We start from the raw sequence: 22,515 nt of genomic DNA, 5'->3' as shown, positions 1-22,515 counted from the left end.
GGCACCGTAGTCGGAAACCAATTCTGGTTATCGCTTCTCGGCCTTTTGGCTAAGATCAAGTGTAGTATCTGTTCTTATCAGTTTAATATCTGATACGTCCCCTATCTGGGGACCATATATTAAATGGATTTTTAGAACAGGGAGATGGAAAAAGAGCTTGCTCTGTCCACTCCACGCATTGACCTGGTATTGCAGTATCTCCAGGACCGGTGCACCCCTTCTTTAATGCAGTTTCTAAAATCAGAAAGAATTGAATTCAATGCTTTTTGTTCATTTTGCTTGTTTGTCGGATTTTGGGATGGACTCTTTGGCTTTGCTTTTCTTCTCCTCATTGGATTTTTCATGTTAAAAGTTGCAGAAGCCAGATGACAAGCTCATTTTGGTTCAACTTCAGCAACTGTGCATTGCATTGCCATGTAATGTAATGTAATGCAATGCTATCTATCTAGCTCTCCCTCTATACTTCCTTTTGGATAAACAGACATATTAGGCAAGCATTTTGGAGCTTTCACCTAAATAACTACAGGTGGTGAGATAAGCTGCACAATATAATTGACCTTTCAGTATATTGTTGCACACACACCATCTATTTAGCAAATGCCCTTGTTATCAACAGCAGCCTTTTAAACTCACCTGAGCTAACAGGTATGTGAGCTGGTTACTCTGCTGCGCTTAAAATTTCTTTTTTGGTTTGCTACAATGCCTTTTCTGAAACGTTGTCTCCCTCTGCTGGAACACTGACTTCTTTCATTTAATGCCTGCAGACTATAAAAGAGAAACCAACCCAAAAAGTTTGGTTGATTAGTCTGTGGCATTCTTTTAAACTGTTGCTTATGGCGGTCTCTGTGAGCTTCTCAGTGACATTCAGCCATCCAGGTATCCCGCCTGCAGTAGACGGAATGTGGCAATGGAACGCTGGCTGCGCGTGTCATAATAGGCTCTGAGCCTTTATATACCTGCGCACAGCAGCAGCCACCTTCAGTCTGCTGCTGGACAGCCAGCAGCAGCAGCAGCAGGAGAGGTAATTAATCAGCAACCCTTCTGCTAAGGGTAGACAGCTGCTCGTTCCACCCCCCCCCCCCGCCTTAATTGGTTCTCCTCCCTTCCAACGGTGTTGAGGCGGGTGGGAACAGCCGGGGGTTGAGGGTACTGTGCTAAAAGAGGTGGAGTTATGCAGATCTAAAACGCGTGGATTGCAGCAGCAGCAAGCCGAAAAGTGCAGGCATGTGAGGGATCTAGAGGTTGACAGCATGTCTTCTTAACGGGAGTCCAGGTGGCCATCTCCACAAATGGACTTTTCAGAATCCTTGGGTGGCACCGTAGTCGGAAACCAATTCTGGTTATCGCTTCTCGGCCTTTTGGCTAAGATCAAGTGTAGTATCTGTTCTTATCAGTTTAATATCTGATACGTCCCCTATCTGGGGACCATATATTAAATGGATTTTTAGAACAGGGAGATGGAAAAAGAGCTTGCTCTGTCCACTCCACGCATTGACCTGGTATTGCAGTATCTCCAGGACCGGTGCACCCCTTCTTTAATGCAGTTTCTAAAATCAGAAAGAATTGAATTCAATGCTTTTTGTTCATTTTGCTTGTTTGTCGGATTTTGGGATGGACTCTTTGGCTTTGCTTTTCTTCTCCTCATTGGATTTTTCATGTTAAAAGTTGCAGAAGCCAGATGACAAGCTCATTTTGGTTCAACTTCAGCAACTGTGCATTGCATTGCCATGTAATGTAATGTAATGCAATGCTATCTATCTAGCTCTCCCTCTATACTTCCTTTTGGATAAACAGACATATTAGGCAAGCATTTTGGAGCTTTCACCTAAATAACTACAGGTGGTGAGATAAGCTGCACAATATAATTGACCTTTCAGTATATTGTTGCACACACACCATCTATTTAGCAAATGCCCTTGTTATCAACAGCAGCCTTTTAAACTCACCTGAGCTAACAGGTATGTGAGCTGGTTACTCTGCTGCGCTTAAAATTTCTTTTTTGGTTTGCTACAATGCCTTTTCTGAAACGTTGTCTCCCTCTGCTGGAACACTGACTTCTTTCATTTAATGCCTGCAGACTATAAAAGAGAAACCAACCCAAAAAGTTTGGTTGATTAGTCTGTGGCATTCTTTTAAACTGTTGCTTATGGCGGTCTCTGTGAGCTTCTCAGTGACATTCAGCCATCCAGGTATCCCGCCTGCAGTAGACGGAATGTGGCAATGGAACGCTGGCTGCGCGTGTCATAATAGGCTCTGAGCCTTTATATACCTGCGCACAGCAGCAGCCACCTTCAGTCTGCTGCTGGACAGCCAGCAGCAGCAGCAGCAGGAGAGGTAATTAATCAGCAACCCTCCTGCTAAGGGTAGACAGCTGCTCGTTCCACCCCCCCCCCCCGCCTTAATTGGTTCTCCTCCCTTCCAACGGTGTTGAGGCGGGTGGGAACAGCCGGGGGTTGAGGGTACTGTGCTAAAAGAGGTGGAGTTATGCAGATCTAAAACGCGTGGATTGCAGCAGCAGCAAGCCGAAAAGTGCAGGCATGTGAGGGATCTAGAGGTTGACAGCATGTCTTCTTAACGGGAGTCCAGGTGGCCATCTCCACAAATGGACTTTTCAGAATCCTTGGGTGGCACCGTAGTCGGAAACCAATTCTGGTTATCGCTTCTCGGCCTTTTGGCTAAGATCAAGTGTAGTATCTGTTCTTATCAGTTTAATATCTGATACGTCCCCTATCTGGGGACCATATATTAAATGGATTTTTAGAACAGGGAGATGGAAAAAGAGCTTGCTCTGTCCACTCCACGCATTGACCTGGTATTGCAGTATCTCCAGGACCGGTGCACCCCTTCTTTAATGCAGTTTCTAAAATCAGAAAGAATTGAATTCAATGCTTTTTGTTCATTTTGCTTGTTTGTCGGATTTTGGGATGGACTCTTTGGCTTTGCTTTTCTTCTCCTCATTGGATTTTTCATGTTAAAAGTTGCAGAAGCCAGATGACAAGCTCATTTTGGTTCAACTTCAGCAACTGTGCATTGCATTGCCATGTAATGTAATGTAATGCAATGCTATCTATCTAGCTCTCCCTCTATACTTCCTTTTGGATAAACAGACATATTAGGCAAGCATTTTGGAGCTTTCACCTAAATAACTACAGGTGGTGAGATAAGCTGCACAATATAATTGACCTTTCAGTATATTGTTGCACACACACCATCTATTTAGCAAATGCCCTTGTTATCAACAGCAGCCTTTTAAACTCACCTGAGCTAACAGGTATGTGAGCTGGTTACTCTGCTGCGCTTAAAATTTCTTTTTTGGCTTGCTACAATGCCTTTTCTGAAACGTTGTCTCCCTCTGCTGGAACACTGACTTCTTTCATTTAATGTCTGCAGACTATAAAAGAGAAACCAACCCAAAAAGTTTGGTTGATTAGTCTGTGGCATTCTTTTAAACTGTTGCTTATGGCGGTCTCTGTGAGCTTCTCAGTGACATTCAGCCATCCAGGTATCCCGCCTGCAGTAGACGGAATGTGGCAATGGAACGCTGGCTGCGCGTGTCATAATAGGCTCTGAGCCTTTATATACCTGCGCACAGCAGCAGCCACCTTCAGTCTGCTGCTGGACAGCCAGCAGCAGCAGCAGCCGGAGAGGTAATTAATCAGCAACCCTCCTGCTAAGGGTAGACAGCTGCTCGTTCCACCCCCCCCCCCCCGCCTTAATTGGTTCTCCTCCCTTCCAACGGTGTTGAGGCGGGTGGGAACAGCCGGGGGTTGAGGGTACTGTGCTAAAAGAGGTGGAGTTATGCAGATCTAAAACGCGTGGATTGCAGCAGCAGCAAGCCGAAAAGTGCAGGCATGTGAGGGATCTAGAGGTTGACAGCATGTCTTCTTAACGGGAGTCCAGGTGGCCATCTCCACAAATGGACTTTTCAGAATCCTTGGGTGGCACCGTAGTCGGAAACCAATTCTGGTTATCGCTTCTCGGCCTTTTGGCTAAGATCAAGTGTAGTATCTGTTCTTATCAGTTTAATATCTGATACGTCCCCTATCTGGGGACCATATATTAAATGGATTTTTAGAACAGGGAGATGGAAAAAGAGCTTGCTCTGTCCACTCCACGCATTGACCTGGTATTGCAGTATCTCCAGGACCGGTGCACCCCTTCTTTAATGCAGTTTCTAAAATCAGAAAGAATTGAATTCAATGCTTTTTGTTTATTTTGCTTGTTTGTCGGATTTTGGGATGGACTCTTTGGCTTTGCTTTTCTTCTCCTCATTGGATTTTTCATGTTAAAAGTTGCAGAAGCCAGATGACAAGCTCATTTTGGTTCAACTTCAGCAACTGTGCATTGCATTGCCATGTAATGTAATGTAATGCAATGCTATCTATCTAGCTCTCCCTCTATACTTCCTTTTGGATAAACAGACATATTAGGCAAGCATTTTGGAGCTTTCACCTAAATAACTACAGGTGGTGAGATAAGCTGCACAATATAATTGACCTTTCAGTATATTGTTGCACACACACCATCTATTTAGCAAATGCCCTTGTTATCAACAGCAGCCTTTTAAACTCACCTGAGCTAACAGGTATGTGAGCTGGTTACTCTGCTGCGCTTAAAATTTCTTTTTTGGTTTGCTACAATGCCTTTTCTGAAACGTTGTCTCCCTCTGCTGGAACACTGACTTCTTTCATTTAATGCCTGCAGACTATAAAAGAGAAACCAACCCAAAAAGTTTGGTTGATTAGTCTGTGGCATTCTTTTAAACTGTTGCTTATGGCGGTCTCTGTGAGCTTCTCAGTGACATTCAGCCATCCAGGAATCCCGCCTGCAGTAGACGGAATGTGGCAATGGAACGCTGGCTGCGCGTGTCATAATAGGCTCTGAGCCTTTATATACCTGCGCACAGCAGCAGCCACCTTCAGTCTGCTGCTGGACAGCCAGCAGCAGCAGCAGCAGGAGAGGTAATTAATCAGCAACCCTCCTGCTAAGGGTAGACAGCTGCTCGTTCCACCCCCCCCCCGCCTTAATTGGTTCTCCTCCCTTCCAACGGTGTTGAGGCGGGTGGAAACAGCCGGGGGTTGAGGGTACTGTGCTAAAAGAGGTGGAGTTATGCAGATCTAAAACGCGTGGATTGCAGCAGTAGCAAGCCGAAAAGTGCAGGCATGTGAGGGATCTAGAGGTTGACAGCATGTCTTCTTAACGGGAGTCCAGGTGGCCATCTCCACAAATGGACTTTTCAGAATCCTTGGGTGGCACCGTAGTCGGAAACCAATTCTGGTTATCGCTTCTCGGCCTTTTGGCTAAGATCAAGTGTAGTATCTGTTCTTATCAGTTTAATATCTGATACGTCCCCTATCTGGGGACCATATATTAAATGGATTTTTAGAACAGGGAGATGGAAAAAGAGCTTGCTCTGTCCACTCCACGCATTGACCTGGTATTGCAGTATCTCCAGGACCGGTGCACCCCTTCTTTAATGCAGTTTCTAAAATCAGAAAGAATTGAATTCAATGCTTTTTGTTCATTTTGCTTGTTTGTCGGATTTTGGGATGGACTCTTTGGCTTTGCTTTTCTTCTCCTCATTGGATTTTTCATGTTAAAAGTTGCAGAAGCCAGATGACAAGCTCATTTTGGTTCAACTTCAGCAACTGTGCATTGCATTGCCATGTAATGTAATGTAATGCAATGCTATCTATCTAGCTCTCCCTCTATACTTCCTTTTGGATAAACAGACATATTAGGCAAGCATTTTGGAGCTTTCACCTAAATAACTACAGGTGGTGAGATAAGCTGCACAATATAATTGACCTTTCAGTATATTGTTGCACACACACCATCTATTTAGCAAATGCCCTTGTTATCAACAGCAGCCTTTTAAACTCACCTGAGCTAACAGGTATGTGAGCTGGTTACTCTGCTGCGCTTAAAATTTCTTTTTTGGTTTGCTACAATGCCTTTTCTGAAACGTTGTCTCCCTCTGCTGGAACACTGACTTCTTTCATTTAATGCCTGCAGACTATAAAAGAGAAACCAACCCAAAAAGTTTGGTTGATTAGTCTGTGGCATTCTTTTAAACTGTTGCTTATGGCGGTCTCTGTGAGCTTCTCAGTGACATTCAGCCATCCAGGTATCCCGCCTGCAGTAGACGGAATGTGGCAATGGAACGCTGGCTGCGCGTGTCATAATAGGCTCTGAGCCTTTATATACCTGCGCACAGCAGCAGCCACCTTCAGTCTGCTGCTGGACAGCCAGCAGCAGCAGCAGCAGGAGAGGTAATTAATCAGCAACCCTCCTGCTAAGGGTAGACAGCTGCTCGTTCCACCCCCCCCCCCCCCGCCTTAATTGGTTCTCCTCCCTTCCAACGGTGTTGAGGCGGGTGGGAACAGCCGGGGGTTGAGGTACTGTGCTAAAAGAGGTGGAGTTATGCAGATCTAAAACGCGTGGATTGCAGCAGCAGCAAGCCGAAAAGTGCAGGCATGTGAGGGATCTAGAGGTTGACAGCATGTCTTCTTAACGGGAGTCCAGGTGGCCATCTCCACAAATGGACTTTTCAGAATCCTTGGGTGGCACCGTAGTCGGAAACCAATTCTGGTTATCGCTTCTCGGCCTTTTGGCTAAGATCAAGTGTAGTATCTGTTCTTATCAGTTTAATATCTGATACGTCCCCTATCTGGGGACCATATATTAAATGGATTTTTAGAACAGGGAGATGGAAAAAGAGCTTGCTCTGTCCACTCCACGCATTGACCTGGTATTGCAGTATCTCCAGGACCGGTGCACCCCTTCTTTAATGCAGTTTCTAAAATCAGAAAGAATTGAATTCAATGCTTTTTGTTCATTTTGCTTGTTTGTCGGATTTTGGGATGGACTCTTTGGCTTTGCTTTTCTTCTCCTCATTGGATTTTTCATGTTAAAAGTTGCAGAAGCCAGATGACAAGCTCATTTTGGTTCAACTTCAGCAACTGTGCATTGCATTGCCATGTAATGTAATGTAATGCAATGCTATCTATCTAGCTCTCCCTCTATACTTCCTTTTGGATAAACAGACATATTACGCAAGCATTTTGGAGCTTTCACCTAAATAACTACAGGTGGTGAGATAAGCTGCACAATATAATTGACCTTTCAGTATATTGTTGCACACACACCATCTATTTAGCAAATGCCCTTGTTATCAACAGCAGCCTTTTAAACTCACCTGAGCTAACAGGTATGTGAGCTGGTTACTCTGCTGCGCTTAAAATTTCTTTTTTGGTTTGCTACAATGCCTTTTCTGAAACGTTGTCTCCCTCTGCTGGAACACTGACTTCTTTCATTTAATGCCTGCAGACTATAAAAGAGAAACCAACCCAAAAAGTTTGGTTGATTAGTCTGTGGCATTCTTTTAAACTGTTGCTTATGGCGGTCTCTGTGAGCTTCTCAGTGACATTCAGCCATCCAGGTATCCCGCCTGCAGTAGACGGAATGTGGCAATGGAACGCTGGCTGCGCGTGTCATAATAGGCTCTGAGCCTTTATATACCTGCGCACAGCAGCAGCCACCTTCAGTCTGCTGCTGGACAGCCAGCAGCAGCAGCAGCAGGAGAGGTAATTAATCAGCAACCCTCCTGCTAAGGGTAGACAGCTGCTCGTTCCACCCCCCCCCCCGCCTTAATTGGTTCTCCTCCCTTCCAACGGTGTTGAGGCGGGTGGGAACAGCCGGGGGTTGAGGGTACTGTGCTAAAAGAGGTGGAGTTATGCAGATCTAAAACGCGTGGATTGCAGCAGCAGCAAGCCGAAAAGTGCAGGCATGTGAGGGATCTAGAGGTTGACAGCATGTCTTCTTAACGGGAGTCCAGGTGGCCATCTCCACAAATGGACTTTTCAGAATCCTTGGGTGGCACCGTAGTCGGAAACCAATTCTGGTTATTGCTTCTCGGCCTTTTGGCTAAGATCAAGTGTAGTATCTGTTCTTATCAGTTTAATATCTGATACGTCCCCTATCTGGGGACCATATATTAAATGGATTTTTAGAACAGGGAGATGGAAAAAGAGCTTGCTCTGTCCACTCCACGCATTGACCTGGTATTGCAGTATCTCCAGGACCGGTGCAGCCCTTCTTTAATGCAGTTTCTAAAATCAGAAAGAATTGAATTCAATGCTTTTTGTTCATTTTGCTTGTTTGTCGGATTTTGGGATGGAATCTTTGGCTTTGCTTTTCTTCTCCTCATTGGATTTTTCATGTTAAAAGTTGCAGAAGCCAGATGACAAGCTCATTTTGGTTCAACTTCAGCAACTGTGCATTGCATTGCCATGTAATGTAATGTAATGCAATGCTATCTATCTAGCTCTCCCTCTATACTTCCTTTTGGATAAACAGACATATTAGGCAAGCATTTTGGAGCTTTCACCTAAATAACTACAGGTGGTGAGATAAGCTGCACAATATAATTGACCTTTCAGTATATTGTTGCACACACACCATCTATTTAGCAAATGCCCTTGTTATCAACAGCAGCCTTTTAAACTCACCTGAGCTGGTTACTCTGCTGCGCTTAAAATTTCTTTTTTGGTTTGCTACAATGCCTTTTCTGAAACGTTGTCTCCCTCTGCTGGAACACTGACTTCTTTCATTTAATGCCTGCAGACTATAAAAGAGAAACCAACCCAAAAAGTTTGGTTGATTAGTCTGTGGCATTCTTTTAAACTGTTGCTTATGGCGGTCTCTGTGAGCTTCTCAGTGACATTCAGCCATCCAGGTATCCCGCCTGCAGTAGACGGAATGTGGCAATGGAACGCTGGCTGCGCGTGTCATAATAGGCTCTGAGCCTTTATATACCTGCGCACAGCAGCAGCCACCTTCAGTCTGCTGCTGGACAGCCAGCAGCAGCAGCAGCAGGAGAGGTAATTAATCAGCAACCCTCCTGCTAAGGGTAGACAGCTGCTCGTTCCACCCCCCCCCCCCCGCCTTAATTGGTTCTCCTCCCTTCCAACGGTGATGAGGCGGGTGGGAACAGCCGGGGGTTGAGGGTACTGTGCTAAAAGAGGTGGAGTTATGCAGATCTAAAACGCGTGGATTGCAGCAGCAGCAAGCCGAAAAGTGCAGGCATGTGAGGGATCTAGAGGTTGACAGCATGTCTTCTTAACGGGAGTCCAGGTGGCCATCTTCACAAATGAACTTTTCAGAATCCTTGGGTGGCACCGTAGTCGGAAACCAATTCTGGTTATCGCTTCTCGGCCTTTTGGCTAAGATCAAGTGTAGTATCTGTTCTTATCAGTTTAATATCTGATACGTCCCCTATCTGGGGACCATATATTAAATGGATTTTTAGAACAGGGAGATGGAAAAAGAGCTTGCTCTGTCCACTCCACGCATTGACCTGGTATTGCAGTATCTCCAGGACCGGTGCACCCCTTCTTTAATGCAGTTTCTAAAATCAGAAAGAATTGAATTCAATGCTTTTTGTTCATTTTGCTTGTTTGTCGGATTTTGGGATGGACTCTTTGGCTTTGCTTTTCTTCTCCTCATTGGATTTTTCATGTTAAAAGTTGCAGAAGCCAGATGACAAGCTCATTTTGGTTCAACTTCAGCAACTGTGCATTGCATTGCCATGTAATGTAATGTAATGCAATGCTATCTATCTAGCTCTCCCTCTATACTTCCTTTTGGATAAACAGACATATTAGGCAAGCATTTTGGAGCTTTCACCTAAATAACTACAGGTGGTGAGATAAGCTGCACAATATAATTGACCTTTCAGTATATTGTTGCACACACACCATCTATTTAGCAAATGCCCTTGTTATCAACAGCAGCCTTTTAAACTCACCTGAGCTAACAGGTATGTGAGCTGGTTACTCTGCTGCGCTTAAAATTTCTTTTTTGGTTTGCTACAATGCCTTTTCTGAAACGTTGTCTCCCTCTGCTGGAACACTGACTTCTTTCATTTAATGCCTGCAGACTATAAAAGAGAAACCAACCCAAAAAGTTTGGTTGATTAGTCGGTGGCATTCTTTTAAACTGTTGCTTATGGCGGTCTCTGTGAGCTTCTCAGTGACATTCAGCCATCCAGGTATCCCGCCTGCAGTAGACGGAATGTGGCAATGGAACGCTGGCTGCGCGTGTCATAATAGGCTCTGAGCCTTTATATACCTGCGCACAGCAGCAGCCACCTTCAGTCTGCTGCTGGACAGCCAGCAGCAGCAGCAGGAGAGGTAATTGATCAGCAACCCTCCTGCTAAGGGTAGACAGCTGCTCGTTCCACCCCCCCCCCCCCGCCTTAATTGGTTCTCCTCCCTTCCAACGGTGTTGAGGCGGGTGGGAACAGCCGGGGGTTGAGGGTACTGTGCTAAAAGAGGTGGAGTTATGCAGATCTAAAACGCGTGGATTGCAGCAGCAGCAAGCCGAAAAGTGCAGGCATGTGAGGGATCTAGAGGTTGACAGCATGTCTTCTTAACGGGAGTCCAGGTGGCCATCTCCACAAATGGACTTTTCAGAATCCTTGGGTGGCACCGTAGTCGGAAACCAATTCTGGTTATCGCTTCTCGGCCTTTTGGCTAAGATCAAGTGTAGTATCTGTTCTTATCAGTTTAATATCTGATACGTCCCCTATCTGGGGACCATATATTAAATGGATTTTTAGAACAGGGAGATGGAAAAAGAGCTTGCTCTGTCCACTCCACGCATTGACCTGGTATTGCAGTATCTCCAGGACCGGTGCAGCCCTTCTTTAATGCAGTTTCTAAAATCAGAAAGAATTGAATTCAATGCTTTTTGTTCATTTTGCTTGTTTGTCGGATTTTGGGATGGACTCTTTGGCTTTGCTTTTCTTCTCCTCATTGGATTTTTCATGTTAAAAGTTGCAGAAGCCAGATGACAAGCTCATTTTGGTTCAACTTCAGCGACTGTGCATTGCATTGCCATGTAATGTAATGTAATGCAATGCTATCTATCTAGCTCTCCCTCTATACTTCCTTTTGGATAAACAGACATATTAGGCAAGCATTTTGGAGCTTTCACCTAAATAACTACAGGTGGTGAGATAAGCTGCACAATATAATTGACCTTTCAGTATATTGTTGCACACACACCATCTATTTAGCAAATGCCCTTGTTATCAACAGCAGCCTTTTAAACTCACCTGAGCTAACAGGTATGTGAGCTGGTTACTCTGCTGCGCTTAAAATTTCTTTTTTGGTTTGCTACAATGCCTTTTCTGAAACGTTGTCTCCCTCTGCTGGAACACTGACTTCTTTCATTTAATGCCTGCAGACTATAAAAGAGAAACCAACCCAAAAAGTTTGGTTGATTAGTCTGTGGCATTCTTTTAAACTGTTGCTTATGGCGGTCTCTGTGAGCTTCTCAGTGACATTCAGCCATCCAGGTATCCCGCCTGCAGTAGACGGAATGTGGCAATGGAACGCTGGCTGCGCGTGTCATAATAGGCTCTGAGCCTTTATATACCTGCGCACAGCAGCAGCCACCTTCAGTCTGCTGCTGGACAGCCAGCAGCAGCAGCAGCAGGAGAGGTAATTAATCAGCAACCCTCCTGCTAAGGGTAGACAGCTGCTCGTTCCACCCCCCCCCCGCCTTAATTGGTTCTCCTCCCTTCCAACGGTGTTGAGGCGGGTGGGAACAGCCGGGGGTTGAGGGTACTGTGCTAAAAGAGGTGGAGTTATGCAGATCTAAAACGCGTGGATTGCAGCAGCAGCAAGCCGAAAAGTGCAGGCATGTGAGGGATCTAGAGGTTGACAGCATGTCTTCTTAACGGGAGTCCAGGTGGCCATCTCCACAAATGGACTTTTCAGAATCCTTGGGTGGCACCGTAGTCGGAAACCAATTCTGGTTATTGCTTCTCGGCCTTTTGGCTAAGATCAAGTGTAGTATCTGTTCTTATCAGTTTAATATCTGATACGTCCCCTATCTGGGGACCATATATTAAATGGATTTTTAGAACAGGGAGATGGAAAAAGAGCTTGCTCTGTCCACTCCACGCATTGACCTGGTATTGCAGTATCTCCAGGACCGGTGCACCCCTTCTTTAATGCAGTTTCTAAAATCAGAAAGAATTGAATTCAATGCTTTTTGTTCATTTTGCTTGTTTGTCGGATTTTGGGATGGAATCTTTGGCTTTGCTTTTCTTCTCCTCATTGGATTTTTCATGTTAAAAGTTGCAGAAGCCAGATGACAAGCTCATTTTGGTTCAACTTCAGCAACTGTGCATTGCATTGCCATGTAATGTAATGTAATGCAATGCTATCTATCTAGCTCTCCCTCTATACTTCCTTTTGGATAAACAGACATATTAGGCAAGCATTTTGGAGCTTTCACCTAAATAACTACAGGTGGTGAGATAAGCTGCACAATATAATTGACCTTTCAGTATATTGTTGCACACACACCATCTATTTAGCAAATGCCCTTGTTATCAACAGCAGCCTTTTAAACTCACCTGAGCTGGTTACTCTGCTGCGCTTAAAATTTCTTTTTTGGTTTGCTACAATGCCTTTTCTGAAACGTTGTCTCCCTCTGCTGGAACACTGACTTCTTTCATTTAATGCCTGCAGACTATAAAAGAGAAACCAACCCAAAAAGTTTGGTTGATTAGTCTGTGGCATTCTTTTAAACTGTTGCTTATGGCGGTCTCTGTGAGCTTCTCAGTGACATTCAGCCATCCAGGTATCCCGCCTGCAGTAGACGGAATGTGGCAATGGAACGCTGGCTGCGCGTGTCATAATAGGCTCTGAGCCTTTATATACCTGCGCACAGCAGCAGCCACCTTCAGTCTGCTGCTGGACAGCCAGCAGCAGCAGCAGCAGGAGAGGTAATTAATCAGCAACCCTCCTGCTAAGGGTAGACAGCTGCTCGTTCCACCCCCCCCCCCCGCCTTAATTGGTTCTCCTCCCTTCCAACGGTGATGAGGCGGGTGGGAACAGCCGGGGGTTGAGGGTACTGTGCTAAAAGAGGTGGAGTTATGCAGATCTAAAACGCGTGGATTGCAGCAGCAGCAAGCCAAAAAGTGCAGGCATGTGAGGGATCTAGAGGTTGACAGCATGTCTTCTTAACGGGAGTCCAGGTGGCCATCTTCACAAATGAACTTTTCAGAATCCTTGGGTGGCACCGTAGTCGGAAACCAATTCTGGTTATCGCTTCTCGGCCTTTTGGCTAAGATCAAGTGTAGTATCTGTTCTTATCAGTTTAATATCTGATACGTCCCCTATCTGGGGACCATATATTAAATGGATTTTTAGAACAGGGAGATGGAAAAAGAGCTTGCTCTGTCCACTCCACGCATTGACCTGGTATTGCAGTATCTCCAGGACCGGTGCACCCCTTCTTTAATGCAGTTTCTAAAATCAGAAAGAATTGAATTCAATGCTTTTTGTTCATTTTGCTTGTTTGTCGGATTTTGGGATGGACTCTTTGGCTTTGCTTTTCTTCTCCTCATTGGATTTTTCATGTTAAAAGTTGCAGAAGCCAGATGACAAGCTCATTTTGGTTCAACTTCAGCAACTGTGCATTGCATTGCCATGTAATGTAATGTAATGCAATGCTATCTATCTAGCTCTCCCTCTATACTTCCTTTTGGATAAACAGACATATTAGGCAAGCATTTTGGAGCTTTCACCTAAATAACTACAGGTGGTGAGATAAGCTGCACAATATAATTGACCTTTCAGTATATTGTTGCACACACACCATCTATTTAGCAAATGCCCTTGTTATCAACAGCAGCCTTTTAAACTCACGTGAGCTAACAGGTATGTGAGCTGGTTACTCTGCTGCGCTTAAAATTTCTTTTTTGGTTTGCTACAATGCCTTTTCTGAAACGTTGTCTCCCTCTGCTGGAACACTGACTTCTTTCATTTAATGCCTGCAGACTATAAAAGAGAAACCAACCCAAAAAGTTTGGTTGATTAGTCGGTGGCATTCTTTTAAACTGTTGCTTATGGCGGTCTCTGTGAGCTTCTCAGTGACATTCAGCCATCCAGGTATCCCGCCTGCAGTAGACGGAATGTGGCAATGGAACGCTGGCTGCGCGTGTCATAATAGGCTCTGAGCCTTTATATACCTGCGCACAGCAGCAGCCACCTTCAGTCTGCTGCTGGACAGCCAGCAGCAGCAGCAGGAGAGGTAATTGATCAGCAACCCTCCTGCTAAGGGTAGACAGCTGCTCGTTCCACCCCCCCCCCCCCCCCGCCTTAATTGGTTCTCCTCCCTTCCAACGGTGTTGAGGCGGGTGGGAACAGCCGGGGGTTGAGGGTACTGTGCTAAAAGAGGTGGAGTTATGCAGATCTAAAACGCGTGGATTGCAGCAGCAGCAAGCCGAAAAGTGCAGGCATGTGAGGGATCTAGAGGTTGACAGCATGTCTTCTTAACGGGAGTCCAGGTGGCCATCTCCACAAATGGACTTTTCAGAATCCTTGGGTGGCACCGTAGTCGGAAACCAATTCTGGTTATCGCTTCTCGGCCTTTTGGCTAAGATCAAGTGTAGTATCTGTTCTTATCAGTTTAATATCTGATACGTCCCCTATCTGGGGACCATATATTAAATGGATTTTTAGAACAGGGAGATGGAAAAAGAGCTTGCTCTGTCCACTCCACGCATTGACCTGGTATTGCAGTATCTCCAGGACCGGTGCAGCCCTTCTTTAATGCAGTTTCTAAAATCAGAAAGAATTGAATTCAATGCTTTTTGTTCATTTTGCTTGTTTGTCGGATTTTGGGATGGACTCTTTGGCTTTGCTTTTCTTCTCCTCATTGGATTTTTCATGTTAAAAGTTGCAGAAGCCAGATGACAAGCTCATTTTGGTTCAACTTCAGCAACTGTGCATTGCATTGCCATGTAATGTAATGTAATGCAATGCTATCTATCTAGCTCTCCCTCTATACTTCCTTTTGGATAAACAGACATATTAGGCAAGCATTTTGGAGCTTTCACCTAAATAACTACAGGTGGTGAGATAAGCTGCACAATATAATTGACCTTTCAGTATATTGTTGCACACACACCATCTATTTAGCAAATGCCCTTGTTATCAACAGCAGCCTTTTAAACTCACCTGAGCTAACAGGTATGTGAGCTGGTTACTCTGCTGCGCTTAAAATTTCTTTTTTGGTTTGCTACAATGCCTTTTCTGAAACGTTGTCTCCCTCTGCTGGAACACTGACTTCTTTCATTTAATGCCTGCAGACTATAAAAGAGAAACCAACCCAAAAAGTTTGGTTGATTAGTCTGTGGCATTCTTTTAAACTGTTGCTTATGGCGGTCTCTGTGAGCTTCTCAGTGACATTCAGCCATCCAGGTATCCCGCCTGCAGTAGACGGAATGTGGCAATGGAACGCTGGCTGCGCGTGTCATAATAGGCTCTGAGCCTTTATATACCTGCGCACAGCAGCAGCCACCTTCAGTCTGCTGCTGGACAGCCAGCAGCAGCAGCAGCAGGAGAGGTAATTAATCAGCAACCCTCCTGCTAAGGGTAGACAGCTGCTCGTTCCACCCCCCCCCCGCCTTAATTGGTTCTCCTCCCTTCCAACGGTGTTGAGGCGGGTGGGAACAGCCGGGGGTTGAGGGTACTGTGCTAAAAGAGGTGGAGTTATGCAGATCTAAAACGCGTGGATTGCAGCAGCAGCAAGCCGAAAAGTGCAGGCATGTGAGGGATCTAGAGGTTGACAGCATGTCTTCTTAACGGGAGTCCAGGTGGCCATCTCCACAAATGGACTTTTCAGAATCCTTGGGTGGCACCGTAGTCGGAAACCAATTCTGGTTATCGCTTCTCGGCCTTTTGGCTAAGATCAAGTGTAGTATCTGTTCTTATCAGTTTAATATCTGATACGTCCCCTATCTGGGGACCATATATTAAATGGATTTTTAGAACAGGGAGATGGAAAAAGAGCTTGCTCTGTCCACTCCACGCATTGACCTGGTATTGCAGTATCTCCAGGACCGGTGCACCCCTTCTTTAATGCAGTTTCTAAAATCAGAAAGAATTGAATTCAATGCTTTTTGTTCATTTTGCTTGTTTGTCGGATTTTGGGATGGACTCTTTGGCTTTGCTTTTCTTCTCCTCATTGGATTTTTCATGTTAAAAGTTGCAGAAGCCAGATGACAAGCTCATTTTGGTTCAACTTCAGCAACTGTGCATTGCATTGCCATGTAATGTAATGTAATGCAATGCTATCTATCTAGCTCTCCCTCTATACTTCCTTTTGGATAAACAGACATATTAGGCAAGCATTTTGGAGCTTTCACCTAAATAACTACAGGTGGTGAGATAAGCTGCACAATATAATTGACCTTTCAGTATATTGTTGCACACACACCATCTATTTAGCAAATGCCCTTGTTATCAACAGCAGCCTTTTAAACTCACCTGAGCTGGTTACTCTGCTGCGCTTAAAATTTCTTTTTTGGTTTGCTACAATGCCTTTTCTGAAACGTTGTCTCCCTCTGCTGGAACACTGACTTCTTTCATTTAATGCCTGCAGACTATAAAAGAGAAACCAACCCAAAAAGTTTGGTTGATTAGTCTGTGGCATTCTTTTAAACTGTTGCTTATGGCGGTCTCTGTGAGCTTCTCAGTGACATTCAGCCATCCAGGTATCCCGCCTGCAGTAGACGGAATGTGGCAATGGAACGCTGGCTGCGCGTGTCATAATAGGCTCTGAGCCTTTATATACCTGCGCACAGCAGCAGCCACCTTCAGTCTGCTGCTGGACAGCCAGCAGCAGCAGCAGCAGGAGAGGTAATTAATCAGCAACCCTCCTGCTAAGGGTAGACAGCTGCTCGTTCCACCCCCCCCCCCGCCTTAATTGGTTCTCCTCCCTTCCAACGGTGATGAGGCGGGTGGGAACAGCCGGGGGTTGAGGGTACTGTGCTAAAAGAGGTGGAGTTATGCAGATCTAAAACGCGTGGATTGCAGCAGCAGCAAGCCGAAAAGTGCAGGCATGTGAGGGATCTAGAGGTTGACAGCATGTCTTCTTAACGGGAGTCCAGGTGGCCATCTTCACAAATGAACTTTTCAGAATCCTTGGGTGGCACCGTAGTCGGAAACCAATTCTGGTTATCGCTTCTCGGCCTTTTGGCTAAGATCAAGTGTAGTATCTGTTCTTATCAGTTTAATATCTGATACGTCCCCTATCTGGGGACCATATATTAAATGGATTTTTAGAACAGGGAGATGGAAAAAGAGCTTGCTCTGTCCACTCCACGCATTGACCTGGTATTGCAGTATCTCCAGGACCGGTGCACCCCTTCTTTAATGCAGTTTCTAAAATCAGAAAGAATTGAATTCAATGCTTTTTGTTCATTTTGCTTGTTTGTCCGATTTTGGGATGGACTCTTTGGCTTTGCTTTTCTTCTCCTCATTGGATTTTTCATGTTAAAAGTTGCAGAAGCCAGATGACAAGCTCATTTTGGTTCAACTTCAGCAACTGTGCATTGCATTGCCATGTAATGTAATGTAATGCAATGCTATCTATCTAGCTCTCCCTCTATACTTCCTTTTGGATAAACAGACATATTAGGCAAGCATTTTGGAGCTTTCACCTAAATAACTACAGGTGGTGAGATAAGCTGCACAATATAATTGACCTTTCAGTATATTGTTGCACACACACCATCTATTTAGCAAATGCCCTTGTTATCAACAGCAGCCTTTTAAACTCACCTGAGCTAACAGGTATGTGAGCTGGTTACTCTGCTGCGCTTAAAATTTCTTTTTTGGTTTGCTACAATGCCTTTTCTGAAACGTTGTCTCCCTCTGCTGGAACACTGACTTCTTTCATTTAATGCCTGCAGACTATAAAAGAGAAACCAACCCAAAAAGTTTGGTTGATTAGTCTGTGGCATTCTTTTAAACTGTTGCTTATGGCGGTCTCTGTGAGCTTCTCAGTGACATTCAGCCATCCAGGTATCCCGCCTGCAGTAGACGGAATGTGGCAATGGAACGCTGGCTGCGCGTGTCATAATAGGCTCTGAGCCTTTATATACCTGCGCACAGCAGCAGCCACCTTCAGTCTGCTGCTGGACAGCCAGCAGCAGCAGCAGCAGGAGAGGTAATTGATCAGCAACCCTCCTGCTAAGGGTAGACAGCTGCTCGTTCCACCCCCCCCCCGCCTTAATTGGTTCTCCTCCCGTCCAACGGTGTTGAGGCGGGTGGGAACAGCCGGGGGTTGAGGGTACTGTGCTAAAAGAGGTGGAGTTATGCAGATCTAAAACGCGTGGATTGCAGCAGCAGCAAGCCGAAAAGTGCAGGCATGTGAGGGATCTAGAGGTTGACAGCATGTCTTCTTAACGGGAGTCCAGGTGGCCATCTCCACAAATGGACTTTTCAGAATCCTTGGGTGGCACCGTAGTCGGAAACCAATTCTGGTTATCGCTTCTCGGCCTTTTGGCTAAGATCAAGTGTAGTATCTGTTCTTATCAGTTTAATATCTGATACGTCCCCTATCTGGGGACCATATATTAAATGGATTTTTAGAACAGGGAGATGGAAAAAGAGCTTGCTCTGTCCACTCCACGCATTGACCTGGTATTGCAGTATCTCCAGGACCGGTGCACCCCTTCTTTAATGCAGTTTCTAAAATCAGAAAGAATTGAATTCAATGCTTTTTGTTCATTTTGCTTGTTTGTCGGATTTTGGGATGGACTCTTTGGCTTTGCTTTTCTTCTCCTCATTGGATTTTTCATGTTAAAAGTTGCAGAAGCCAGATGACAAGCTCATTTTGGTTCAACTTCAGCAACTGTGCATTGCATTGCCATGTAATGTAATGTAATGCAATGCTATCTATCTAGCTCTCCCTCTATACTTCCTTTTGGATAAACAGACATATTAGGCAAGCATTTTGGAGCTTTCACCTAAATAACTACAGGTGGTGAGATAAGCTGCACAATATAATTGACCTTTCAGTATATTGTTGCACACACACCATCTATTTAGCAAATGCCCTTGTTATCAACAGCAGCCTTTTAAACTCACCTGAGCTAACAGGTATGTGAGCTGGTTACTCTGCTGCGCTTAAAATTTCTTTTTTGGTTTGCTACAATGCCTTTTCTGAAACGTTGTCTCCCTCTGCTGGAACACTGACTTCTTTCATTTAATGCCTGCAGACTATAAAAGAGAAACCAACCCAAAAAGTTTGGTTGATTAGTCTGTGGCATTCTTTTAAACTGTTGCTTATGGCGGTCTCTGTGAGCTTCTCAGTGACATTCAGCCATCCAGGTATCCCGCCTGCAGTAGACGGAATGTGGCAATGGAACGCTGGCTGCGCGTGTCATAATAGGCTCTGAGCCTTTATATACCTGCGCACAGCAGCAGCCACCTTCAGTCTGCTGCTGGACAGCCAGCAGCAGCAGCAGCAGGAGAGGTAATTAATCAGCAACCCTCCTGCTAAGGGTAGACAGCTGCTCGTTCCACCCCCCCCCCGCCTTAATTGGTTCTCCTCCCTTCCAACGGTGTTGAGGCGGGTGGGAACAGCCGGGGGTTGAGGGTACTGTGCTAAAAGAGGTGGAGTTATGCAGATCTAAAACGCGTGGATTGCAGCAGCAGCAAGCCGAAAAGTGCAGGCATGTGAGGGATCTAGAGGTTGACAGCATGTCTTCTTAACGGGAGTCCAGGTGGCCATCTCCACAAATGGACTTTTCAGAATCCTTGGGTGGCACCGTAGTCGGAAACCAATTCTGGTTATCGCTTCTCGGCCTTTTGGCTAAGATCAAGTGTAGTATCTGTTCTTATCAGTTTAATATCTGATACGTCCCCTATCTGGGGACCATATATTAAATGGATTTTTAGAACAGGGAGATGGAAAAAGAGCTTGCTCTGTCCACTCCACGCATTGACCTGGTATTGCAGTATCTCCAGGACCGGTGCACCCCTTCTTTAATGCAGTTTCTAAAATCAGAAAGAATTGAATTCAATGCTTTTTGTTCATTTTGCTTGTTTGTCGGATTTTGGGATGGACTCTTTGGCTTTGCTTTTCTTCTCCTCATTGGATTTTTCATGTTAAAAGTTGCAGAAGCCAGATGACAAGCTCATTTTGGTTCAACTTCAGCAACTGTGCATTGCATTGCCATGTAATGTAATGTAATGCAATGCTATCTATCTAGCTCTCCCTCTATACTTCCTTTTGGATAAACAGACATATTAGGCAAGCATTTTGGAGCTTTCACCTAAATAACTACAGGTGGTGAGATAAGCTGCACAATATAATTGACCTTTCAGTATATTGTTGCACACACACCATCTATTTAGCAAATGCCCTTGTTATCAACAGCAGCCTTTTAAACTCACCTGAGCTAACAGGTATGTGAGCTGGTTACTCTGCTGCGCTTAAAATTTCTTTTTTGGTTTGCTACAATGCCTTTTCTGAAACGTTGTCTCCCTCTGCTGGAACACTGACTTCTTTCATTTAATGCCTGCAGACTATAAAAGAGAAACCAACCCAAAAAGTTTGGTTGATTAGTCTGTGGCATTCTTTTAAACTGTTGCTTATGGCGGTCTCTGTGAGCTTCTCAGTGACATTCAGCCATCCAGGTATCCCGCCTGCAGTAGACGGAATGTGGCAATGGAACGCTGGCTGCGCGTGTCATAATAGGCTCTGAGCCTTTATATACCTGCGCACAGCAGCAGCCACCTTCAGTCTGCTGCTGGACAGCCAGCAGCAGCAGCAGCAGGAGAGGTAATTAATCAGCAACCCTCCTGCTAAGGGTAGACAGCTGCTCGTTCCACCCCCCCCCCCGCCTTAATTGGTTCTACTCCCTTCCAACGGTGTTGAGGCGGGTGGGAACAGCCGGGGGTTGAGGGTACTGTGCTAAAAGAGGTGGAGTTATGCAGATCTAAAACGCGTGGATTGCAGCAGCAGCAAGCCGAAAAGTGCAGGCATGTGAGGGATCTAGAGGTTGACAGCATGTCTTCTTAACGGGAGTCCAGGTGGCCATCTCCACAAATGGACTTTTCAGAATCCTTGGGTGGCACCGTAGTCAGAAACCAATTCTGGTTATCGCTTCTCGGCCTTTTGGCTAAGATCAAGTGTAGTATCTGTTCTTATCAGTTTAATATCTGATACGTCCCCTATCTGGGGACCATATATTAAATGGATTTTTAGAACAGGGAGATGGAAAAAGAGCTTGCTCTGTCCACTCCACGCATTGACCTGGTATTGCAGTATCTCCAGGACCGGTGCACCCCTTCTTTAATGCAGTTTCTAAAATCAGAAAGAATTGAATTCAATGCTTTTTGTTCATTTTGCTTGTTTGTCGGATTTTGGGATGGACTCTTTGGCTTTGCTTTTCTTCTCCTCATTGGATTTTTCATGTTAAAAGTTGCAGAAGCCAGATGACAAGCTCATTTTGGTTCAACTTCAGCAACTGTGCATTGCATTGCCATGTAACGTAATGTAATGCAATGCTATCTATCTAGCTCTCCCTCTATACTTCCTTTTGGATAAACAGACATATTAGGCAAGCATTTTGGAGCTTTCACCTAAATAACTACAGGTGGTGAGATAAGCTGCACAATATAATTGACCTTTCAGTATATTGTTGCACACACACCATCTATTTAGCAAATGCCCTTGTTATCAACAGCAGCCTTTTAAACTCACCTGAGCTAACAGGTATGTGAGCTGGTTACTCTGCTGCGCTTAAAATTTCTTTTTTGGTTTGCTACAATGCCTTTTCTGAAACGTTGTCTCCCTCTGCTGGAACACTGACTTCTTTCATTTAATGCCTGCAGACTATAAAAGAGAAACCAACCCAAAAAGTTTGGTTGATTAGTCTGTGGCATTCTTTTAAACTGTTGCTTATGGCGGTCTCTGTGAGATTCTCAGTGACATTCAGCCATCCAGGTATCCCACCTGCAGTAGACGGAATGTGGCAATGGAACGCTGGCTGCGCGTGTCATAATAGGCTCTGAGCCTTTATATACCTGCGCACAGCAGCAGCCACCTTCAGTCTGCTGCTGGACAGCCAGCAGCAGCAGCAGCAGGAGAGGTAATTAATCAGCAACCCTCCTGCTAAGGGTAGACAGCTGCTCGTTCCACCCCCCCCCCGCCTTAATTGGTTCTCCTCCCTTCCAACGGTGTTGAGGCGGGTGGGAACAGCCGGGGGTTGAGGGTACTGTGCTAAGAGAGGTGGAGTTATGCAGATCTAAAACGCGTGGATTGCAGCAGCAGCAAGCCGAAAAGTGCAGGCATGTGAGGGATCTTGAGGTTGACAGCATGTCTTCTTAACGGGAGTCCAGGTGGCCATCTCCACAAATGGACTTTTCAGAATCCTTGGGTGGCACCGTAGTCGGAAACCAATTCTGGTTATCGCTTCTCGGCCTTTTGGCTAAGATCAAGTGTAGTATCTGTTCTTATCAGTTTAATATCTGATACGTCCCCTATCTGGGGACCATATATTAAATGGATTTTTAGAACAGGGAGATGGAAAAAGAGCTTGCTCTGTCCACTCCACGCATTGACCTGGTATTGCAGTATCTCCAGGACCGGTGCACCCCTTCTTTAATGCAGTTTCTAAAATCAGAAAGAATTGAA

At 45.2% G+C, this 22,515-nt stretch overlaps 18 non-coding genes across 18 annotated transcripts; all 18 read left to right on the top strand.

The window, feature by feature from the left end:
- The first annotated feature begins 29 nt into the window (after positions 1–29).
- Positions 30–220, top strand: LOC141187884 (U2 spliceosomal RNA). The gene has a single exon (XR_012262027.1). It is a non-coding gene; the product is annotated as a U2 spliceosomal RNA (small nuclear RNA).
- A 1,122-nt stretch (positions 221–1,342) lies between these two features.
- On the top strand, positions 1,343–1,533 carry LOC141187883 (U2 spliceosomal RNA). Its single transcript, XR_012262026.1, has one exon. It is a non-coding gene; the product is annotated as a U2 spliceosomal RNA (small nuclear RNA).
- Positions 1,534–2,655: 1,122 nt separating this feature from the next.
- LOC141187881 (U2 spliceosomal RNA) lies at positions 2,656–2,846 on the top strand. Its single transcript, XR_012262025.1, has one exon. It is a non-coding gene; the product is annotated as a U2 spliceosomal RNA (small nuclear RNA).
- Positions 2,847–3,969: 1,123 nt separating this feature from the next.
- On the top strand, positions 3,970–4,160 carry LOC141187880 (U2 spliceosomal RNA). Its single transcript, XR_012262024.1, has one exon. It is a non-coding gene; the product is annotated as a U2 spliceosomal RNA (small nuclear RNA).
- A 1,120-nt stretch (positions 4,161–5,280) lies between these two features.
- On the top strand, positions 5,281–5,471 carry LOC141187878 (U2 spliceosomal RNA). The gene has a single exon (XR_012262022.1). It is a non-coding gene; the product is annotated as a U2 spliceosomal RNA (small nuclear RNA).
- A 1,123-nt stretch (positions 5,472–6,594) lies between these two features.
- On the top strand, positions 6,595–6,785 carry LOC141187877 (U2 spliceosomal RNA). The gene has a single exon (XR_012262021.1). It is a non-coding gene; the product is annotated as a U2 spliceosomal RNA (small nuclear RNA).
- Positions 6,786–7,906: 1,121 nt separating this feature from the next.
- Positions 7,907–8,097, top strand: LOC141184349 (U2 spliceosomal RNA). The gene has a single exon (XR_012259113.1). It is a non-coding gene; the product is annotated as a U2 spliceosomal RNA (small nuclear RNA).
- A 1,107-nt stretch (positions 8,098–9,204) lies between these two features.
- LOC141187876 (U2 spliceosomal RNA) lies at positions 9,205–9,395 on the top strand. Its single transcript, XR_012262020.1, has one exon. It is a non-coding gene; the product is annotated as a U2 spliceosomal RNA (small nuclear RNA).
- A 1,120-nt stretch (positions 9,396–10,515) lies between these two features.
- LOC141184209 (U2 spliceosomal RNA) lies at positions 10,516–10,706 on the top strand. The gene has a single exon (XR_012258986.1). It is a non-coding gene; the product is annotated as a U2 spliceosomal RNA (small nuclear RNA).
- A 1,120-nt stretch (positions 10,707–11,826) lies between these two features.
- On the top strand, positions 11,827–12,017 carry LOC141191329 (U2 spliceosomal RNA). Its single transcript, XR_012265326.1, has one exon. It is a non-coding gene; the product is annotated as a U2 spliceosomal RNA (small nuclear RNA).
- Positions 12,018–13,123: 1,106 nt separating this feature from the next.
- Positions 13,124–13,314, top strand: LOC141187875 (U2 spliceosomal RNA). Its single transcript, XR_012262019.1, has one exon. It is a non-coding gene; the product is annotated as a U2 spliceosomal RNA (small nuclear RNA).
- A 1,123-nt stretch (positions 13,315–14,437) lies between these two features.
- On the top strand, positions 14,438–14,628 carry LOC141184208 (U2 spliceosomal RNA). The gene has a single exon (XR_012258985.1). It is a non-coding gene; the product is annotated as a U2 spliceosomal RNA (small nuclear RNA).
- Positions 14,629–15,748: 1,120 nt separating this feature from the next.
- Positions 15,749–15,939, top strand: LOC141187874 (U2 spliceosomal RNA). Its single transcript, XR_012262018.1, has one exon. It is a non-coding gene; the product is annotated as a U2 spliceosomal RNA (small nuclear RNA).
- A 1,105-nt stretch (positions 15,940–17,044) lies between these two features.
- LOC141187872 (U2 spliceosomal RNA) lies at positions 17,045–17,235 on the top strand. Its single transcript, XR_012262016.1, has one exon. It is a non-coding gene; the product is annotated as a U2 spliceosomal RNA (small nuclear RNA).
- A 1,120-nt stretch (positions 17,236–18,355) lies between these two features.
- Positions 18,356–18,546, top strand: LOC141187870 (U2 spliceosomal RNA). Its single transcript, XR_012262015.1, has one exon. It is a non-coding gene; the product is annotated as a U2 spliceosomal RNA (small nuclear RNA).
- A 1,120-nt stretch (positions 18,547–19,666) lies between these two features.
- On the top strand, positions 19,667–19,857 carry LOC141187869 (U2 spliceosomal RNA). The gene has a single exon (XR_012262014.1). It is a non-coding gene; the product is annotated as a U2 spliceosomal RNA (small nuclear RNA).
- A 1,121-nt stretch (positions 19,858–20,978) lies between these two features.
- On the top strand, positions 20,979–21,169 carry LOC141187868 (U2 spliceosomal RNA). Its single transcript, XR_012262013.1, has one exon. It is a non-coding gene; the product is annotated as a U2 spliceosomal RNA (small nuclear RNA).
- A 1,120-nt stretch (positions 21,170–22,289) lies between these two features.
- LOC141187867 (U2 spliceosomal RNA) lies at positions 22,290–22,480 on the top strand. Its single transcript, XR_012262012.1, has one exon. It is a non-coding gene; the product is annotated as a U2 spliceosomal RNA (small nuclear RNA).
- The last annotated feature ends 35 nt before the right edge of the window (positions 22,481–22,515 follow it).

This window comes from Phyllobates terribilis, unplaced genomic scaffold (genome assembly GCF_046119375.1).
Source record: "Phyllobates terribilis strain yellow unplaced genomic scaffold, ASM4611937v1 Scaffold_40__1_contigs__length_11209783, whole genome shotgun sequence".
Taxonomy (NCBI): Eukaryota; Metazoa; Chordata; class Amphibia; order Anura; family Dendrobatidae; genus Phyllobates; species Phyllobates terribilis.
The sequence above is the reverse complement of the archived record's forward strand: the minus strand, read 5'-3'. Positions and strand labels throughout refer to the sequence as shown.